This window comes from Ambystoma mexicanum, chromosome 2p (genome assembly GCF_040938575.1).
Source record: "Ambystoma mexicanum isolate Mex_15411 chromosome 2p, UKY_AmexF1_1, whole genome shotgun sequence".
Lineage (NCBI taxonomy): Eukaryota > Metazoa > Chordata > Amphibia > Caudata > Ambystomatidae > Ambystoma > Ambystoma mexicanum.
In genome coordinates, this window is record NC_090923.1 from 825815871 (window position 1) to 825823806 (window position 7936).

Sequence of the window (7936 nt, forward strand, 5' to 3'; positions counted from 1 at the left end):
AGGCCTCAGATTCAACATGGTGTCTACCTTCTAAAATGGAACTTCATTACATACGTGATCCTAATGTTACAATTCACTACTTTTCCCCTACAATCCAGCTTCTATGAGTTGACTCCTGCCCCCTCCATTCTCCTAGCTCCCCTACGGCATCTCCTTCTATAACCGTCTCGTCCTAAATTGCCTCAGTGTCTGGGGCTTTCACTCCTGCTTCCCAACCCTTCCTAACTTTCCGTACAATATACAGTTGTTAGTGTTCTACTGGGACTTAGGAATTGTGCCTTACAGATAACCCTTTGGATTGAGTCCTCCGTCTAGGACACTCTCTAACCTCACTATCACGCGTCAGCGTGCCTCCCGGTACCTTGATCTAGGACCGGGAGGCTAGCGGGTGTATGCGCATTGTTGCTTACCTGTCTCGCTCTGGACCTCTGCATCTCGTGTCGACAGCGGTGAAACTGGACAGCTGCTTTCTGGTTCTCCATGGTGGAAGAAAGCCGCCATCTTCCTTCCACAGCGCCGGGCACGTCGCTAGGTTACGGCAGCCCAGCATGCGTGCTGGAGCAAGGCTGCTAAGCAACCATACACAAACGTCCTCATGTTGACACCGAGGCATAAAAGGAAAGTGAAGCAGTGCCTCAGTGTGTTTCAACTCTCTTGTTGTCCATGCTCCTTTCAGCTCTTCGTCTGTTCTCTGTGCACCTGCTTTATGGTGTTAACCTTAGACCTGCTTTTTGCCTAGCTTCCTCCTTTCTTTGCCCTTACCTCTCGTGTTATTCTTAACTGCTCTTTTCTCCCCATACCTTGCTAATTGTCTCTGCTTTCTGGTTTATCTCCTACCATATTGGTGCCCCTTTTCAGTGCCTTGCACTGTTTCTGCACCACGTTATTCTAGGGGCAACCTTTCTTGGTGCAGGAAGATTTGCCCTGATTTCTGCCCCTCAGTGCCACAGATCCTCTTGATCTGTCTGCTGCTTTTGAGACTGTGGATCACTCTTTGCTTCTGGACTCTCTCCTCTTTTGGTTTTCGTGGGTCTGTTCTTTCGTGGTTTTCGTTTTATCTATCTAACCGTACTTTTGCTGTCTCCTGGGGCGGCAACACCTCTCCATCTTTCTCCCTCGATCATGGCGTTCCTCAAGGGTCAGTCCTTGGTCCTTTTCTATTTTCCTTATATACTTCTTTTCTTGGCCCTATTATTTCATCTTTTGGAGTATCACACCACTTTTATGCTGATGATACTCAGCTCTTTATTTCCCTCTCATCTTTCATGCCTGATATTCATCACACTCTTTTATTTCATCCTGGCTTTCTGCTATCAAATCCTGGATGACCTCTCATTTCCTCACTTTTAATGCCGGTAAGACTGAAGTCTTATTCTTTCCCACCAACACTCTGCTGTCACAGTCTCTTCCCTCTTCTATTTCTGTTCCTCCCCCCAGTCTCTCTATCTCTCCTACTGCCCGCACTCTTGGTCTTTAATTTGACTCTAATCAGGGTTGGATTGGCCCCTCGGCCTTTCGGCCTGTGGCTGGGCCGAAATCATCCCTGGAAAGTGGGGGCCGGTTTCTGGCCATGCCTGGGCCGGTTTGGAAGAAAGATAAAATAAAAAAATATATATTTTTTTTCACTTTTATTTTTCTTTTTCCAAAAAGCATTTCATCCTTCTTAGGTCGATAAATGAGTACCAACACAGGTTGGGTGATATTAAATGCATATTTTCCCTATAAAAAAGAGTGAAAGCGTAAGTGCTATACAATCATTTGGCCTTCGACGTCTGCTTGGATTCACAGTAATTTAGTGTACTTAGGTACAATGCTATTTGATACCACTTCCCGTTTTGTCAAGGGGTGAAAGGGTCGTGTTTCATTGCTTCCTGGATGTCACTTTGGGTTGGGGTCAAATGACATCACTTCCAGTGAAGTCAGAGGTCAAGGGTCGTGAGGCAAGGGGTGGCCACTTTTTTGAGGCAGAGGGTGGGCCACTTTTTTTTGGGTGACCGGGCCTATTTCTTGTCCCGGTCCAACCCTGACTCTAATCTTTCCTTTGCCCATCATATCTCGCTTACATCCCGCGCCTGACGATTTCATCTCCACAATATTCGCAAAGTCCGCCCATTTCTTACTTTTCATGCCACAAAGCTTCTTGTATCTTTGTTAATCTTCTCCCGACTATTATACTGTTCTGTTCTGTTCTTTGGTCTTCCCTGTTCACGTCTTGCTCCACTTAAATCAATCTATCATTCTTCTATTCGTTCAGTCTGGCTTCTCTCTTATCGGGACTTAATCTCTTTTTCTCTTGCTTCACTCGGATGGCTGTCTTTCTACTCCCAGCTTAAATATAATTTTCTTTGCCTAGTTTTTAAATCTCTTTATGTACTCGCCCCTGACTACCTTGCATCTCTCTTTTCATTTTATTCTCCATCTCGCCCCCTCCGCTCTGCTGGTCTTTTTAGACTTAATTTTCCCTGACCCCCCCCTCTGCTCAATCCCGCTTTTGTTCTTTTCAGCTTCTTGCCCCTCTTCACTGGAACCTGCTCCCTCTGTCTCTTCGCTCCATCACTTCTTATCCTCTGTTTCGTTCCTCTCTAAAAACTCACCTGATTGAGTCTTCTGATTGATTGATACCAGCAGTATTTGAACACTATTTGCATTTAATGTACTGATGATCTTCCTATGTAAAGCGCTTTGGACAAAGGTGCTATATAAAGCACAATAAAAATACAAAAATACAAATACACACAACAAGTTGGCAGGGGTGGGGTCGGTTTTCAGGCATTGCCTACACCACTCTAGAGTTACGGTATACAACGTGGTGACCCTCGCTCAATGGACCCCTTGTATAGGTGTGCGCCAGCGCTCTGATCTGCTTTACACTCACCCGCATTACCCACATTTCCTGCTTCATGTTGTTCTTCATGATCCTCCTTCTCTCCAGGAATTTTGCCTCTTTCACCTGGGCAATCTTGCCTTGTCTTCCCCAACCGGGGCGGTGATCTGTCATTTGAAGTAAGAAATAGTGGATTTAGCCCCTCCCACTTTGCCACGTGGGTCTGCAGTCGAACAAAATCGCGGCCTGGGATGTGCACTGTCTCTATTTGTGTTATAGGGCCCCATTCAGGGTACCCAGATGGTGCATTTCTAGTGGGGGAGGAGCTTTTGCTTCCCTCAGACGTCTTTGGTCTGGGGAAGCCAATGGCAGTTGTGTCTGCCTGTCACAATCACTTTGCTGTACTGCGTGGCGTTCTCGCTGCAGTGCTGTAGTTTTGCTCCTCTCTCTTCACTGTTTCCTCTCTACAGTGAAGACCTCACAGGATGCTGGGGAGCTGCTGGTTGGTGGTCGGATTGGCGGGTTCTTTCCACTTTCATATTGTATTTCCACTGTTTTACAAAGTTAGAATCAGTTCGACATTCAAAAAGTATTTCAGCTTTGGTTTTAAAGGCTTTCTCACAACTTTCTGAGATTCCCCAGAATTCTATTGGCTTCAGGGTATCCTGTTTTATATACATTCTACTGCCTTTGAAATCACAGTTTTATCACTCTTCTTTGCATAGCCCATTTATCTTCCCAATAATGTTTCCTTTGCACTTCTTTATACTAGCTGCAACATTCTTGTAGCTTGGGAAATGCATATATTCAGTTTCTTCCTCCCTTTTGCATTTATTCAACATCAAACGCTTTATAAACAAAAAGATTCAGTCATTTGACAAGGAAAAAGTTCACACACGATCTGCCCCTCTCGCGCTGTAGCTTCAGTTTCACTTAAACAATGCCTCGCCACTTTGTTTCTGCTAGCTGATGGCCTTTTCATTGCGCATTGAATTTAACAATGATTTCTCTCCATTTGTAACAGTATCACAAGGTTTTTTGCGTTTGTATGTGAAGCAACCCGGCGTCTCCCTTCTCGCAGTGACTCACCGGTGTCCAGCGTGCTTCTGCCAATCACACAGACTTCTTGGTTGCCTCACCTCGCCAGTCATCCACTCCTTTCGACTTCCTCTGATGAAAGGAGGTCTCAGGCACTTTGGTGTGTAAGGAAGGCATGGTATCAAACAGTGAAGACAGACACACGTTATCACAGTTCAAGGGTGTTCATTGAACTTCAATGGGTTGGTTGAATGCATATCTAACCCTAAATCTAAGGATTGGAGCAAGCTACGACCATCAAATAATAATAACGCAGTCCTTTTGGAGTCTCTGTCAAAATAAAAGGGGCCTATACTAATAAACCTATTGCCAATCCTTATTTCTAAATACAAAATGGTGTGGGACAGTAGTATATGCAAAAAGAAAAGTGTTCAAGAAATATGTCAGGATGCTAGAGCAGTTGGCTTCCCTTCCCCACGGTTTTTAGCACGGGGTAAGGCAGCACATTCAAGCTATGCATACACTCTGGCTTCTCTGCCACGAGGATACAGTTCAAAGCTTAGTTATTAGGGCCTTCTTCCAAAGCTTATTTTCCAATAACAGTCTCTTAGTAGAGAGGGCCCGTCTTAACAAACAAGCACCAAAGTTCCTTTTTTATCATGATTTCACATTCACTTTCAGTGTTTATCATGGGTCTCCCTCCTTCATGCTTGGAACCCCTTTTTACCACAATGTCCACAATTGCTCTCCCTCGATCGGGCTCGGACCATGGATCTCCTTCGATCAGGTTCAGATCCATTTAAACAATGTTCACAATTGGTCCCCCTTGTTCGGGCTCTGAGCCCCTTTTGCACAATTGTCACAATTGGTCTCCCTCGTTCAGGCTCGGAGCCCTTTACCACAATCTTCACAATTGGTCTTCCCTCGTTCGGGCTTGGACCATGTAATCTCACTTTCTACGTTTTCCTCTTGATATCAAAATCGAAGACTTTCGAATGTGCAATGGGTTTTGCTTAAACCGTTGCAGGACCAGTTTGATTCACTTCACTTTGATTCACTTCACACAATGTTCTTACTTTCGTTTCTGCTACTTCTTGGCTGGATACCTTACAGAGACCTTCGATTGAGCATCCACGTGGTGCTGGACCACTCTGACAATGGTATTATATTTTTCTCCATAAATGTTCAAAACATCCATCAGCAATTAATCTTTCTTTGTGTCTTTCATCACACATGTTTCAATCTTCGTTCTTGCGCTCTTTATACAATGTTGCCACTTGTAACCTTGACTTCAACACAGACCGGTCTTTCATCTGTTTCCCCCAACTCACCGGCTGTGTTGATATCACAGGCTCTCCTTTGATCTTGGAGCCAAGGACGGTACCACAGCAGCTGCTGATCCTCCCTGACTCAACCAGCAGGGCAGGAGGGCCCTCGTATCTCCCACACACACAATACAGGATTCTTCAGTTTGGTTTCCTGGCCTTACACTTTGTACTCTAAAGGGATCTGGAAAGCAACTGTTTCTCGCCGGAAAGGTCAAATGTATCTCCCTCCTTGCGTACCCTTCTTGGTTTGCCGTTTTACTTCTCTCGTTCAGCTGCCATCGGAAAAGTATTGTTCCTTTGTGTGCTTTGCTTCGCTCGGAGTGTGCACTCGTGCTCTGCCTTTTATCTGCGTGGGGAAGGTTAATGGAAGTCCAGTGTGAGTGATTACCAGTAATTGCCTGACTTTGCCTGACCATAGTAGTGGGACATTTCAGGTACAATGCTCAGGTGTGAGCCTGTTTTCTCCCAGAGCGGGCTGTCCGTGTCAAAGTGTTTGTGAAGGGAGTGGGGGGGGGTAGAGTTTCTAAATATATACAGATATATGACAGATCCCCGGGGACTAGCGGGTGAGACACCTTCTGGTTTCTCACAGATGTCAATGCCACACCCAAAGGTAATGAGCACTCAATTACGAACTTAGCAGAATGGGCCAACTTGGCACCGCTGTCTGCTGCTCAACTTCTGCAGAAAGGAACAGCAGTTCCTTTGCCACTCACAAGACCTGTCTCCAGCCTCACAAGGACTCTGCCTCGTAATTTAGTTGGTCACAGCCTCCTTCAACACCACAGCTTCTACCTCTCTCCTGATGCAATGGCTTCTTCCTCTCTTGCATGTATCCCCACCTCTTGTACTCCCTTTGAGTCATAAGGGTCCACAGGTGTGGGTCAATAGGTTCAGTATCCTGACATCTATGCAGCCTATTTGTGGGACATGCCTGACTCTCACAGCTCTTAGTAGACATCTTCCTCGTCCCAGTACTAAAGTGGTGAAAGGGTGTAGTGTTCACTACTCTTAGTCACCTCTTCCTCGTCCCAGTACTGTCAAGTGTCACATGTGGGGAAATGAGGGGAACACCTTTATAGTAACCCATAAAGGCCGGGGGAGGGTTAGGTTGGTTGTCAATAGGGAAAGGGGGATATAATTTCTCGCCCAAGGGCACTCCACTCCCAGTCCTCAAGGACCCTCCACCCAGATGATCCTCCTTTGCTTCTCCACCCCCAGGATCTGGATCCAAGAACAATGACCTTTTCCCTGGTCATCTGCACAATGTATCCAAGTGGAGTAGGAGTGAGAATACCCTCAGGTTGCTCACTGTACCCAGACGGTAAGTTCCAAGTGGGGGAGGGGTTTTGGTTCCCTCATAAGTCCCTGGTGGTCTAGGGTAGCTGTTGGTGACTGTGTCTGCTTGCCATGATCACTCGGCTGCCCCACGCAGCTGTTTTCCCCACTGCACAGATGTGTTGTGGTTTTGTTCCTCTCTCTTGGCTGGTTCCTCTCTGCAGACAGGACCTTACATGAGAATGAGCTGAGGAACTGTTGGTTGGCGTTCAGGTTACGGACCCTCTGCTGCGAATGTAAGATGCTAAACACAGGTTCTCCTTTTGATGCTTTCTGTTGTTTTCTTGCTTTGACGTTTGCTCTCTGGAGATAATAAAAAAGACTGGAAAGCATTTTGTCAAGGATTTATGTCATGAGAAAAAGGTGGACTGCACAGAAGCATGCAGGTACAAGGGGGGGGCAGGGATTTGGCCCCTCCTTGCTGCCACCATCCCCCTCGAGGGTAGGACTGGCTCCAGAACTCTCCCCGGTAGGCCTCCCAGCCCCAACTGTGAGGGATTCCAACCCCCTGTTGACAAAGCCAGGCAACTGACCTTTTCATTTTTATTGATGTCCCAAAATGCTGGCAACTTAGCCATAGGTGGGATATTGATGCAAATAGATTGCAAAGCTTTCCTTACCATAAATGACTGCCCACTTGATTCTCATTTAACGTAATTGTCACTCTTTTTCTCCATGAATCATCAGAACACCTCTGAATCCCATATGAATGTATTAGAATTTTGCTTTGTATGGAGCATCACTTATATTTCAATGCACATATCACTGCGACCTAGCCGTATTCACTTGAATCATCTTGTGGTAACAGAAAGTCACACACATGAGTATTTACATTGTCTGCCATAGCAGCACAAACCGGAGCAAAAGCCCCCGGCTGGTGACTTTTGTGGCTGCTGGAGAACAACATACTCGAAACGTATTCATACAATCACTTGTTGCCATGCCAATGTGGAAGACGCTCTGCGTAGTTATTCATATCACCACTGCCTTTCTCCATTCATCTTCAAATCTTATTTCAATAAAATCATTTTAAAATGATTAAAGCAGTCAACACAGTAATGTAATGTAAGGATTTGTATTAACATGCCATTGTAGAAATACACCACTTTTACTAAAAAGCTGTACAAACAGTGACCATTTTGCAAAAAAAAAAAAAATTAGATAATTTGTACATCAAATTAGCTGATTATACTAGTTAACGGCGCTTGCCCCTAAATTTGACAAATCACCAAATAGTTCAAAACAATATAAGTTGTCCAATGGTTTGGAGTTTTTATAGTCCAATTCTCTTCTGATTACAGCCAACATGTGTTTCGACACAAGGTATTCTCAAGGCTGTCATACACATTGGGCCTCATTACGACCCGGGCGGTAAGTGAACAACGATGCCGGTAAAGGATTACCGGCA